This window comes from Cryptomeria japonica, unplaced genomic scaffold, assembly GCF_030272615.1.
Source record: "Cryptomeria japonica unplaced genomic scaffold, Sugi_1.0 HiC_scaffold_274, whole genome shotgun sequence".
Taxonomy (NCBI): Eukaryota; Viridiplantae; Streptophyta; class Pinopsida; order Cupressales; family Cupressaceae; genus Cryptomeria; species Cryptomeria japonica.
In genome coordinates this window covers 174,836-187,500 of record NW_026729096.1, presented here as the reverse complement: position 1 = coordinate 187,500, position 12,665 = coordinate 174,836, and the positions used below count along the sequence as shown (strand labels likewise).

At 62.9% G+C, this 12,665-nt stretch overlaps 2 non-coding genes across 2 annotated transcripts; both read right to left on the bottom strand.

The window, feature by feature from the left end:
• Positions 1-3,882: 3,882 nt before the first annotated feature.
• Positions 3,883-4,001, bottom strand: LOC131869947 (5S ribosomal RNA). Its single transcript, XR_009368315.1, has one exon. It is a non-coding gene; the product is annotated as a 5S ribosomal RNA (ribosomal RNA).
• Positions 4,002-11,818: 7,817 nt separating this feature from the next.
• On the bottom strand, positions 11,819-11,937 carry LOC131869950 (5S ribosomal RNA). The gene has a single exon (XR_009368318.1). It is a non-coding gene; the product is annotated as a 5S ribosomal RNA (ribosomal RNA).
• Positions 11,938-12,665: the final 728 nt, after the last annotated feature.

Sequence of the window (12,665 nt, the reverse complement as noted above, 5' to 3'; positions counted from 1 at the left end):
ACAACTTGCCTGGGCTGCGCACCAGGAAGGGCTCAAGATGGCACCCGCGTTCCGTTTTTTTCACTATCTTTCAGAACGGAAATTTTAAAATCTCGTTTTTTTTTGCCTTTTCTGGAAATTAGTGAAGGCAGCGCATCAAAGGTGCGCAACGCTGGTGCGAACCTGGGAGCGCTCCGATGTGTGCTCCAAGGTGCGGCGTGCACGAAGTCGGACCCCGGTTTGCCCCGGGTGCGCACCTCGCGTGCACCTTGGTGCGCACACCTTGGCTGGGTTGCGCGCCCTGGTGGGCACCATGGTGCGCACCAAGGAGCGCTCCGAAGTGTGCTCCAAGGTGCGGCGTGCACGAAGTCGGAGCCCGGTTTGCCCCGGGTGCGCACCTCGCGTGCACCTTCGCCGCGGTGGGCACCATGGCGTGCACGAAGTCGGAGCCCGGTTTGCCCCGGGTGCGCACCTCGCGTGCACCTTCGCCGGGGTGGGCACCTTGGTGTGCAGACCTTGGCTGGGTTGCGCGCCCTGGTGGGCACCATGGTGCGCACCAAGGAGCGCTCCGAAGTGTGCTCCAAGGTGCGGCCTGCACGAAGTCGGAGCCCGGTTTGCCCCGGGTGTGCACCTCGGGTGGGCACCTTGGTGCGCATGCCTTGCCTGGGCTGCGCACCAGGGCGGGCTCAAGATGGCACCCGCGTTCCTTTTTTTTCACTATCTTTCAAAACGGAAATTTTAAAATCTCATTTTTTTTTGCCTTTTTCTGGAAATTAGTGAAGGCAGCGCATCAAAGGTGCGCACCTCGCTGCCCACCACGGTGCGCAACGCCGGTGGGCACCCGGGAGTGCTTCGAAGTGTGCTCCAAGGTGCTGCATGCACGTTGTCGGAGCCCGGTTTGCCCCGGGTGCGCACCTCGCGTGCACCTTCGTCGGGGTGGGCACCTTGGCTGGGTTTGCCCCGGCTGCGCTCCGAAGCGGGGTTATTGGAGCGCCGCCTCTTTTTTTGTCGGAGCGTTTGGTGGGGTTTCTCGCATTGGCTCTTCCGAGGCCCGGTTGCCACCCTGGCGCGCACGAAGTCGGAAGTAGGGTTAATTGCCCGGGTGCGCACCTTTGCCAGGGTGGGCACCTTACCTGGGCTGCGCACCAGGGCGGGCTCAAGATGGCACGCGCGTTCCGTTTTTTTCACTATCTTTCAAAACGGAAATTTTAAAATCTCCTTTTTTTTTTGCCTTTTCTGGAAATTAGTGAAGGCAGCGCATCAAAGGTGCGCACCTCGCTGCCCACCTTGGTGTGCTCTGAGGTGCGCACCCGGGAGCGCTACGAAGTGTGCTCCAAGGTGCGGCGTGCACGTTGTCGGAGCCCGGTTTGCCCCGGGTGCGCACCTCGCCTGCACCTTGGCCGGGGTGGGCACCTTGGCTGGGTTTGCCCAGGGTGCGCTCCGAAGCGGGGTTACTGGAGCGCCCCCTCTTTTTTTGTCAGAGCGTTTGGTGGGGTTTCTCGCATTGGCTCTTCCCAGGCCCGGTTGTTGGGTACGCTCCCACCCTGGCGCGCGCGAAGTTGGAAGTTGGGTTAATTGCCCGGGCGCGCACCTTCGCCAGGGTGGGCACCTTGGTGCGCACACCTTGGCTGGGCTGCGCACCAGGGCGGGCTCAAGATGGCACCAGCATTCCCTTTTTCTCACTATCTTTCAAAACGGAAATTTTAAAATCTCGTTTTTTTTTTGCCTTTTATGGAAATTAGTGAAGGCATCGCATCAAAGGTGCGCACCTCGCTGCCCACCTTGGTGTGCTCCGAGGTGCCCACCACGGTGCACAACGCCGGTGCGAACCCGGGAGCGCCCCGATGTGTGCTCCAAGGTGCGGCGTGCACGAAGTCGGACCCCGGTTTGCCCCGGGTGCGCACCTCGCGTGCACCTTGGTGCGCACACCTTGGCTGGGTTGCGCGGCCTGGTGGGCACCATGGTGCGCACCAAGGAGCGCTCCGAAGTGTGCTCCAAGGTGCGGCGTGCACGAAGTCGGAGCCCGGTTTGCCCCGGGTACGCACCTCGCGTGCACCTTCGCCGGGGTGGGCACCTCGGCTGGGTTGCGCGCCCTGGTGCGCACCAAGGAGCGCTCCGAAGTGTGCTCCAAGGTGCGGCGTGCACGAAGTCGGAGCCCGGTTTGCCCCGGGTGCGCACCTCGCGTGCACCTTCGGCGGGGTTGCGCGCCCTGGTGGGCACCATGGTGCGCACCAAGGAGCGCTCCGAAGTGTGCTCCAAGGTGCGGCGTGCACGAAGTCGGAGCCCGGTTTGCCCCGGGTGCGCACCTCGCGTGCACCTTCGGCGGGGTTGCGCGCCCTGGTGGGCACCATGGTGCGCACCAAGGAGCGCTCCGAAGTGTGCTCCAAGGTGCGGCGTGCACGAAGTCGGAGCCCGGTTTGCCCCGGGTGCGCACCTCGCGTGCACCTTCGCCGCGGTGGGCACCATGGCGTGCACGAAGTCGGAGCCCGGTTTGCCCCGGGTGCGCACCTCGCGTGCACCTTCGCCGGGGTGGGCACCTCGGCTGGGTTGCGCGCCCTGGTGCGCACCAAGGAGCGCTCCGAAGTGTGCTCCAAGGTGCGGCGTGCACGAAGTCGGAGCCCGGTTTGCCCCGGGTGCGCACCTCGCGTGCACCTTCGCCAGGGTGGGCACCTCGGTGCGCACACCTTCTCAATGTTTTCTTGCCTTTTCTGGAAATTGGTGAAGGCAGCGCATCAAAGGTGCGCACCTCGGTGTGCTCCGAGGTGCGAACCCGAGAGCGCTCCGAGGTGCCCACGAAGTCGAAAGTCGGGTTAATTGCATTGTTTTCCCCGGGTGCGCTCCGAGGTGCGCAACATCGGCGCGCACCAAGGAGGGCTCCGAAGTGTGCTCCAAGGTGCGCACGATGGCGTGCACCTCTGGTGCGCACGATTCGGAGCTCGGTTTGACCGGGGTGCGCACACCTTGGCTGGGTTGCGCACCTTTTGTGCGCTCCAAGGTGCGCACGAAGTCGGAGCTCGGTTTGCCCCGGGTGCGCACCTTCGCCAGGGTGCGCACCTTGATGCGCACGCCTTGGCTGGGCTGCGCACCTTGGTGGGCGCCATGGTGCGCACCTTTCGTGCGCTCCAAGGTGCGCACGAAGTCGGAGCTCGGTTTGCCCCGGGTGCGCACCTTGGTGGGCGCCATGGTGCACTCCGAGGTGCCCAAGATTGGTGCGCACCAAGGAGCGCTCCGAAGTGCGCTCCAAGGTGCGCGCGAAGTCGAAAGTTGGGTTAATTGTCCGGTTTGCCTCGGGTGCGCACCTTGCGTGCACCTTCGCCAGGGTGGGCGCCTTGGTGCGCACACCTTGGCTGGGCTGCGCACACCTTGGCACCCGCGTTTCCTTCATTTTAAATTTTTTTTTTTTACAATCTCTCAAGTGGGAAATTCTATAATCTCAACTTTTTTTGCCTTTTCAGGAAACTTTTGAATGGAGCGCATCATTGGTGCGCTCCGAAGTGTGCTCCAAAGCTCTCTCCAGCTGCGTGCACCTGCCCCGGCCGCGCACCCGGCCCCGCCCAGCTTCGCTCACCTGTCCCGGGCGTCTGGTGCGGAACCTTAGAGTAAGAAACATCACCGTGCACCTTGGCCAACGTGCGCGACTCGACCGAGCGCGCACTGGCCGAGGTGCACACCGATTTCACCTGGGTGCGCGCGCAGCACCTCGGGCGCACCGGGGTGCGCGCACAACGCCCGGGTTGCACCGTGGCCTGTGTGCTCGGGGCGCCTCGGGTGCGCGCTCGGTGTCGCCCCCGCGCGCGCGGTAGTGCGGGCAGCGCACCCCGGCCCGGCCCGGCCCCGACGAGAACGCAAACGGGCAAAAGGTTTATTCAAATAGCATTGCGATGCCCGGCGAAAAACTAAAAAAGGGTGCAACACCGGGACTTCCCGGGAGGTCACCCATCCCAGTACTACTCCGGCCCAAGCGCGCTTAACTGCGGAGTTCTGATGGGATCCGGTGCACTAACGCTGGTATGATCGCACCCGTTATGAGCTTGTCGCAGTGTGTACTTAGCAAACCGCGACCCACGTGCGAATCCACCCCGGCCACCCACCCCCGTCGAGGTGCACACCCTCCCTCGCGAAGTGCGCCCCGTTCGCCAAGTGTGAGCCCTGCCCGGGTGCGCGCACCTTGCTAGGGCGTCGGGTGTGCACCCGGCCCGGCCTACGTGCGTGCACCTGTAGGGGGCGTCGTGTGCGTGCAGTGTCCCGTCTGCAACGCGGTGCCCACACACCACCTCGGGCGCAACGACCTGCGCTCACATGTGGGCCGAGTGCACCTTGGTGCATGTTCGGGGCGCCTCGGGTGCACGCTCGATCTTGCCCCGGTGCACCAAGGCGCTCGGTTTGCCCCGGGTGCGCACTTGGTGCAAGGTGGGCACCCAAAATAGGGATCAAGCACCAAAACACAAGTTTCGGGATGCAAAATGGGACCCAAGGACCACAAATGCGTTCCAAGACCCATGATGGGTCCACGAGAACAAAAATGTGTTCCGAGACTTAATAAACAAATATTGGGTTTTAGGAGAAGAAACATGCTCTGATGCCCAAAACGAGAATCGACCCCGAAAAGGCCACAGGCCAAAAGTGGGATGCGAGACAAAAAAAAATGGGACCCGAGGACCAAAATTGGGTTCCCAGGTCGAAGACAGGGCAACCGGACAAGAAACGACCTCTAAGGCTCGAAATGAGTCCCGACGACTAAAACTTGACAAGAAGCACCCATCAGGCACCCAACTCGACACCCATGGGATGCCGACCCACCCGGGCTTCCACCTAGCACACCTTGGCACCCACCCACCCTCGCACCCAACCTCGCACCCAACTTAGCACCTTTGAACCCACATTGGCACTCACCCTGACCCTGGCACCTTGGAACCCACATTGGCACTCACCTTGACCCTGGCACCCACCTTTGCACTCACCTTGGGACCCACCCTGGCTCCCACCTCGGCACCCACCCAGACACCCACCTTGGTTCCTTGGCACCCACCTTGGATCCTTGGCACCCACCCCGACACCCACCTTGGCACGCAACTTGGCTACTTGCCACCCACCTTGGCTCCTTGACGCCCACCCCGACAACCACCCCGTGACCTACCCTGGCTAGGGTTGGTGCACACCCACCCTGGTGCCCACCTTGGCACCCACCCTATGACCCACCTTGGCACGCACCTTAGTACCCACCCCGTTACCCACCCTAGGACCCACCCCGTGACCCACCTTGGCCAGGGTGGGTGCCTTGGTGCGCACAACTTGCCTGGGCTGCACACCAGGGCGGGCTCAAGATGGCACCCGCGTTCCGTTTTTTTCACTATCTTTCAAAACGGAAATTTTAAAATCTCATTTTTTTCTTTTTTTTGCCTTTTCTGGAAATTAGTGAAGGCAGCGCATCAAAGGTGCGCAATGCTGGTGCGAACCCGGGAGCGCTCCGATGTGTGCTCCAAGGTGCGGCGTGCACGAAGTCCGAGCCCGGTTTGCCCCGGGTGCGCACCTCGCGTGCACCTTCGCCGGGGTGAGCACCTTGGCTGGGTTGCGCGCCCTGGTGCGTACCAAGGAGCGCTCTGAAGTGTGCTCCAAGGTGCGGCGTGCACGAAGTCGGAGCCCGGTTTGCCCCGGGTGTGCACCTCGGGTGCGCACCTCGCGTGCACCTTCGCTGCGGTGGGCACCTTGGCTGGGTTGCGCGCCTTGGTGGGCACCATGCAGTGCACGAAGTCGGAGCCCGGTTTGCCCCGGGCGCGCACCTCCGCCAGGGTGGGCACCTTGGTGCGCACAACTTGCCTGGGCTGCGCATCAGGAAGGGCTCAAGATGGCACCCGCGTTCCGTTTTTTTCACTATCTTTCAGAACGGAAATTTTAAAATATCGTTTTTTTTTGCCTTTTCTGGAAATTAGTGAAGGCAGCGCATCAAAGGTGCGCAACGCTGGTGCGAACCTGGGAGCGCTCCGATGTGTGCTCCAAGGTGCGGCGTGCACGAAGTCGGAGCCCGGTTTGCCTCGGGTGCGCCCTGGTGGGCACCATGGTGCGCACCAAGGAGCGCTCCGAAGTGTGCTCCAAGGTGCGGCCTGCACGAAGTCGGAGCCCGGTTTGCCCCGGGTGTGCACCTCGGGTGGGCACCTTGGTGCGCATGCCTTGCCTGGGCTGCGCACCAGGGCGGGCTCAAGATGGCACCCGCGTTCCTTTTTTTTCACTATCTTTCAAAACGGAAATTTTAAAATCTCATTTTTTTTTGCCTTTTTCTGGAAATTAGTGAAGGCAGCGCATCAAAGGTGCGCACCTCGCTGCCCACCACGGTGCGCAACGCCGGTGGGCACCCGGGAGTGCTTCGAAGTGTGCTCCAAGGTGCTGCGTGCACGTTGTCGGAGCCCGGTTTGCCCCGGGTGCGCACCTCGCGTGCACCTTCGTCGGGGTGGGCACCTTGGCTTGGTTTGCCCCGGCTGCGCTCCGAAGCGGGGTTATTGGAGCGCCGCCTCTTTTTTTGTCGGAGCGTTTGGTGGGGTTTCTCGCATTGGCTCTTCCGAGGCCCGGTTGCCACCCTGGCGCGCACGAAGTCGGAAGTAGGGTTAATTGCCCGGGTGCGCACCTTTGCCAGGGTGGCACCTTACCTGGGCTGCGCACCAGGGCGGGCTCAAGATGGCACGCGCGTTCCGTTTTTTTCACTATCTTTCAAAACGGAAATTTTAAAATCTCCTTTTTTTTTTGCCTTTTCTGGAAATTAGTGAAGGCAGCGCATCAAAGGTGCGCACCTCGCTGCCCACCTTGGTGTGCTCTGAGGTGCGCACCCGGGAGCGCTACGAAGTGTGCTCCAAGGTGCGGCGTGCACGTTGTCGGAGCCCGGTTTGCCCCGGGTGCGCACCTCGCCTGCACCTTGGCCGGGGTGGGCACCTTGGCTGGGTTTGCCCAGGGTGCGCTCCGAAGCGGGGTTACTGGAGCGCCCCCTCTTTTTTTGTCAGAGAGTTTGGTGGGGTTTCTCGCATTGGCTCTTCCCAGGCCCGGTTGTTGGGTGCGCTCCCACCCTGGCGCGCGCGAAGTTGGAAGTTGGGTTAATTGCCCGGGCGCGCACCTTCGCCAGGGTGGGCACCTTGGTGCGCAAACCTTGGCTGGGCTGCGCACCAGGGCGGGCTCAAGATGGCACCAGCATTCCCTTTTTCTCACTATCTTTCAAAACGGAAATTTTAAAATCTCGTTTTTTTTTTGCCTTTTATGGAAATTAGTGAAGGCATCGCATCAAAGGTGCGCACCTCGCTGCCCACCTTGGTGTGCTCCGAGGTGCCCACCACGGTGCGCAACGCCGGTGCGAACCCGGGAGCGCCCCGATGTGTGCTCCAAGGTGCGGCGTGCACGAAGTCGGACCCCGGTTTGCCCCGGGTGCGCACCTCGCGTGCACCTTGGTGCGCACACCTTGGCTGGGTTGCGCGGCCTGGTGGGCACCATGGTGCGCACCAAGGAGCGCTCCGAAGTGTGCTCCAAGGTGCGGCGTGCACGAAGTCGGAGCCCGGTTTGCCCCGGGTGCGCACCTTCGCCGCGGTGGGCACCATGGCGTGCACGAAGTCGGAGCCCGGTTTGCCCCGGGTGCGCACCTCGCGTGCACCTTCGCCGGGGTGGGCACCTCGGCTGGGTTGCGCGCCCTGGTGCGCACCAAGGAGCGCTCTGAAGTGTGCTCCAAGGTGCGGCGTGCACGAAGTCGGAGCCCGGTTTGCCCCGGGTGTGCACCTCGGGTGCGCACCTCGCGTGCACCTTCGCTGCGGTGGGCACCTTGGCTGGGTTGCGCGCCTTGGTGGGCACCATGCAGTGCACGAAGTCGGAGCCCGGATTGCCCCGGGCGCGCACCTCCGCCAGGGTGGGCACCTTGGTGCGCACAACTTGCCTGGGCTGCGCACCAGGAAGGGCTCAAGATGGCACCCGCGTTCCGTTTTTTTCACTATCTTTCAGAACGGAAATTTTAAAATCTCGTTTTTTTTTGCCTTTTCTGGAAATTAGTGAAGGCAGCGCATCAAAGGTGCGCAACGCTGGTGCGAACCTGGGAGCGCTCCGATGTGTGCTCCAAGGTGCGGCGTGCACGAAGTCGGACCCCGGTTTGCCCCGGGTGCGCACCTCGCGTGCACCTTGGTGCGCACACCTTGGCTGGGTTGCGCGCCCTGGTGGGCACCATGGTGCGCACCAAGGAGCGCTCCGAAGTGTGCTCCAAGGTGCGGCGTGCACGAAGTCGGAGCCCGGTTTGCCCCGGGTGCGCACCTCGCGTGCACCTTCGCCGCGGTGGGCACCATGGCGTGCACGAAGTCGGAGCCCGGTTTGCCCCGGGTGCGCACCTCGCGTGCACCTTCGCCGGGGTGGGCACCTTGGTGTGCAGACCTTGGCTGGGTTGCGCGCCCTGGTGGGCACCATGGTGCGCACCAAGGAGCGCTCCGAAGTGTGCTCCAAGGTGCGGCCTGCACGAAGTCGGAGCCCGGTTTGCCCCGGGTGTGCACCTCGGGTGGGCACCTTGGTGCGCATGCCTTGCCTGGGCTGCGCACCAGGGCGGGCTCAAGATGGCACCCGCGTTCCTTTTTTTTCACTATCTTTCAAAACGGAAATTTTAAAATCTCATTTTTTTTTGCCTTTTTCTGGAAATTAGTGAAGGCAGCGCATCAAAGGTGCGCACCTCGCTGCCCACCACGGTGCGCAACGCCGGTGGGCACCCGGGAGTGCTTCGAAGTGTGCTCCAAGGTGCTGCGTGCACGTTGTCGGAGCCCGGTTTGCCCCGGGTGCGCACCTCGCGTGCACCTTCGTCGGGGTGGGCACCTTGGCTTGGTTTGCCCCGGCTGCGCTCCGAAGCGGGGTTATTGGAGCGCCGCCTCTTTTTTTGTCGGAGCGTTTGGTGGGGTTTCTCGCATTGGCTCTTCCGAGGCCCGGTTGCCACCCTGGCGCGCACGAAGTCGGAAGTAGGGTTAATTGCCCGGGTGCGCACCTTTGCCAGGGTGGGCACCTTACCTGGGCTGCGCACCAGGGCGGGCTCAAGATGGCACGCGCGTTCCGTTTTTTTCACTATCTTTCAAAACGGAAATTTTAAAATCTCCTTTTTTTTTTGCCTTTTCTGGAAATTAGTGAAGGCAGCGCATCAAAGGTGCGCACCTCGCTGCCCACCTTGGTGTGCTCTGAGGTGCGCACCCGGGAGCGCTACGAAGTGTGCTCCAAGGTGCGGCGTGCACGTTGTCGGAGCCCGGTTTGCCCCGGGTGCGCACCTCGCCTGCACCTTGGCCGGGGTGGGCACCTTGGCTGGGTTTGCCCAGGGTGCGCTCCGAAGCGGGGTTACTGGAGCGCCCCCTCTTTTTTTGTCAGAGCGTTTGGTGGGGTTTCTCGCATTGGCTCTTCCCAGGCCCGGTTGTTGGGTGCGCTCCCACCCTGGCGCGCGCGAAGTTGGAAGTTGGATTAATTGCCCGGGCGCGCACCTTCGCCAGGGTGGGCACCTTGGTGCGCACACCTTGGCTGGGCTGCGCACCAGGGCGGGCTCAAGATGGCACCAGCATTCCCTTTTTCTCACTATCTTTCAAAACGGAAATTTTAAAATCTCGTTTTTTTTTTGCCTTTTATGGAAATTAGTGAAGGCATCGCATCAAAGGTGCGCACCTCGCTGCCCACCTTGGTGTGCTCCGAGGTGCCCACCACGGTGCGCAACGCCGGTGCGAACCCGGGAGCGCCCCGATGTGTGCTCCAAGGTGCGGCGTGCACGAAGTCGGACCCCGGTTTGCCCCGGGTGCGCACCTCGCGTGCACCTTGGTGCGCACACCTTGGCTGGGTTGCGCGGCCTGGTGGGCACCATGGTGCGCACCAAGGAGCGCTCCGAAGTGTGCTCCAAGGTGCGGCGTGCACGAAGTCGGAGCCCGGTTTGCCCCGGGTACGCACCTCGCGTGCACCTTCGCCGGGGTGGGCACCTCGGCTGGGTTGCGCGCCCTGGTGCGCACCAAGGAGCGCTCCGAAGTGTGCTCCAAGGTGCGGCGTGCACGAAGTCGGAGCCCGGTTTGCCCCGGGTGCGCACCTTCGCCGCGGTGCGCACCATGGCGTGCACGAAGTCGGAGCCCGGTTTGCCCCGGGTGCGCACCTCGCGTGCACCTTCGGCGGGGTTGCGCGCCCTGGTGGGCACCATGGTGCGCACCAAGGAGCGCTCCGAAGTGTGCTCCAAGGTGCGGCGTGCACGAAGTCGGAGCCCGGTTTGCCCCGGGTGCGCACCTCGCGTGCACCTTCGGCGGGGTTGCGCGCCCTGGTGGGCACCATGGTGCGCACCAAGGAGCGCTCCGAAGTGTGCTCCAAGGTGCGGCGTGCACGAAGTCGGAGCCTGGTTTGCCCCGGGTGCGCACCTCGCGTGCACCTTCGCCGCGGTGGGCACCATGGCGTGCACGAAGTCGGAGCCCGGTTTGCCCCGGGTGCGCACCTCGCGTGCACCTTCGCCGGGGTGGGCACCTCGGCTGGGTTGCGCGCCCTGGTGCGCACCAAGGAGCGCTCCGAAGTGTGCTCCAAGGTGCGGCGTGCACGAAGTCGGAGCCCGGTTTGCCCCGGGTGCGCACCTCGCGTGCACCTTCGCCAGGGTGGGCACCTCGGTGCGCACACCTTCTCAATGTTTTCTTGCCTTTTCTGGAAATTGGTGAAGGCAGCGCATCAAAGGTGCGCACCTCGGTGTGCTCCGAGGTGCGAACCCGAGAGCGCTCCGAGGTGCCCACGAAGTCGAAAGTCGGGTTAATTGCATTGTTTTCCCCGGGTGCGCTCCGAGGTGCGCAACATCGGCGCGCACCAAGGAGGGCTCCGAAGTGTGCTCCAAGGTGCGCACGATGGCGTGCACCTCTGGTGCGCACGATTCGGAGCTCGGTTTGACCGGGGTGCGCACACCTTGGCTGGGTTGCGCACCTTTTGTGCGCTCCAAGGTGCGCACGAAGTCGGAGCTCGGTTTGCCCCGGGTGCGCACCTTCGCCAGGGTGCGCACCTTGATGCGCACGCCTTGGCTGGGCTGCGCACCTTGGTGGGCGCCATGGTGCGCACCTTTCGTGCGCTCCAAGGTGCGCACGAAGTCGGAGCTCGGTTTGCCCCGGGTGCGCACCTTGGTGGGCGCCATGGTGCACTCCGAGGTGCCCAAGATTGGTGCGCACCAAGGAGCGCTCCGAAGTGCGCTCCAAGGTGCGCGCGAAGTCGAAAGTTGGGTTAATTGTCCGGTTTGCCTCGGGTGCGCACCTTGCGTGCACCTTCGCCAGGGTGGGCGCCTTGGTGCGCACACCTTGGCTGGGCTGCGCACACCTTGGCACCCGCGTTTCCTTCATTTTAAATTTTTTTTTTTTACAATCTCTCAAGTGGGAAATTCTATAATCTCAACTTTTTTTGCCTTTTCAGGAAACTTTTGAATGGAGCGCATCATTGGTGCGCTCCGAAGTGTGCTCCAAAGCTCTCTCCAGCTGCGTGCACCTGCCCCGGCCGCGCACCCGGCCCCGCCCAGCTTCGCTCACCTGTCCCGGGCGTCTGGTGCGGAACCTTAGAGTAAGAAACATCACCGTGCACCTTGGCCAACGTGCGCGACTCGACCGAGCGCGCACTGGCCGAGGTGCACACCGATTTCACCTGGGTGCGCGCGCAGCACCTCGGGCGCACCGGGGTGCGCGCACAACGCCCGGGTTGCACCGTGGCCTGTGTGCTCGGGGTGCCTCGGGTGCGCGCTCGGTGTCGCCCCCGCGCGCGCGGTAGTGCGGGCAGCGCACCCCGGCCCGGCCCGGCCCCGACGAGAACGCAAACGGGCAAAAGGTTTATTCAAATAGCATTGCGACGCCCGGCGAAAAACTAAAAAAGGGTGCAACACCGGGACTTCCCGGGAGGTCACCCATCCCAGTACTACTCCGGCCCAAGCGCGCTTAACTGCGGAGTTCTGATGGGATCCGGTGCACTAATGCTGGTATGATCGCACCCGTTATGAGCTTGTCGCAGTGTGTACTTAGCAAACCGCGACCCACGTGCGAATCCACCCCGGCCACCCACCCCCGTCGAGGTGCACACCCTCCCTCGCGAAGTGCGCCCCGTTCGCCAAGTGTGAGCCCTGCCCGGGTGCGCGCACCTTGCTAGGGCGTCGGGTGTGCACCCGGCCCGGCCTACGTGCGTGCACCTGGAGGGGGCGTCGTGTGCGTGCAGTGTCCCGTCTGCAACGCGGTGCCCACACACCACCTCGGGCGCAACGACCTGCGCTCACATGTGGGCCGAGTGCACCTTGGTGCATGTTCGGGGCGCCTCGGGTGCACGCTCGATCTTGCCCCGGTGCACCAAGGCGCTCGGTTTGCCCCGGGTGCGCACTTGGTGCAAGGTGGGCACCCAAAATAGGGATCAAGCACCAAAACACAAGTTTCGGGATGCAAAATGGGACCCAAGGACCACAAATGCGTTCCAAGACCCATGATGGGTCCACGAGAACAAAAATGTGTTCCGAGACTTAATAAACAAATATTGGGTTTTAGGAGAAGAAACATGCTCTGATGCCCAAAACGAGAATCGACCCCGAAAAGGCCACAGGCCAAAAGTGGGATGCGAGACAAAAAAAAATGGGACCCGAGGACCAAAATTGGGTTCCCAGGTCGAAGACAGGGCAACCGGACAAGAAACGACCTCTAAGGCTCGAAATGAGTCCCGACGACTAAAACTTGACA